Here is an 881-nt window from a genome sequence, read left to right on the forward strand (position 1 = left end):
TACCAGCAACCAGAGGAAAATTACATATATCAATTATCCAACAATTTATTTGTACAATACATATATATTTCATAAAACATAAGCTTGTAGAAAAACATAATAAATCAATAACACAAGTACATATTTGCTATGGTTTCAGTTTTAAAAAGTCTAGTAACTTACCTTGATCAGTAAACTCCACAAAAGATTAACAACCTATAAATAATATCGATAGTCTCTCATAAGTATAAAGTAGAACCATCATATACCATCATTATCTTACGTATAAATCTCATAATTAAGCTCTTAAATTCAAACTAAATGAATAAGAGTTGATACCATAAGATTATCATAGCCTAACCTTTAAATTTTAAAATCATAAGCTTAGAACAAGATCAAATCACCCGAAGCCGAATAAAAACCTATTAATCCAAGAACAGTCTCTAAACAAGAATTCAATTCCTTATTCAAATGATATCATCTAAATCTAAGTCTGAAACGTTATGAGGATACTGTAAACATGCATAAGTAATTGTGATTAAAACAATTTCATAAAATAATAATCAAAAACCATTCAAAACTCATTGAAAAGTTAACAAAAATAATACTGAAACTATTAGATTTTCATAAACCTTCATTCAATGCTCAAATTGTTTCTTTTTTATGAAATTTGGTATTCATTTGAAATTTTACAGATTAAAACTAGACGCTTATATATACTATTACAAAATTTTAAAAGCCAAACAAAGGTCAAAAACATGATCAAATTAATTTTAGTAACTAATTGACAGAAACCAAAAAATCACTATTTCACAGGGAAACAAAAATTCATTAAATATAAAATACCTTCCAAATGCAGCAATATTTTACATAGTTTAACTATATATAGTATTAATGATATA

This window comes from Ziziphus jujuba, chromosome 6 (genome assembly GCF_031755915.1).
Source record: "Ziziphus jujuba cultivar Dongzao chromosome 6, ASM3175591v1".
Taxonomy (NCBI): domain Eukaryota; kingdom Viridiplantae; phylum Streptophyta; class Magnoliopsida; order Rosales; family Rhamnaceae; genus Ziziphus; species Ziziphus jujuba.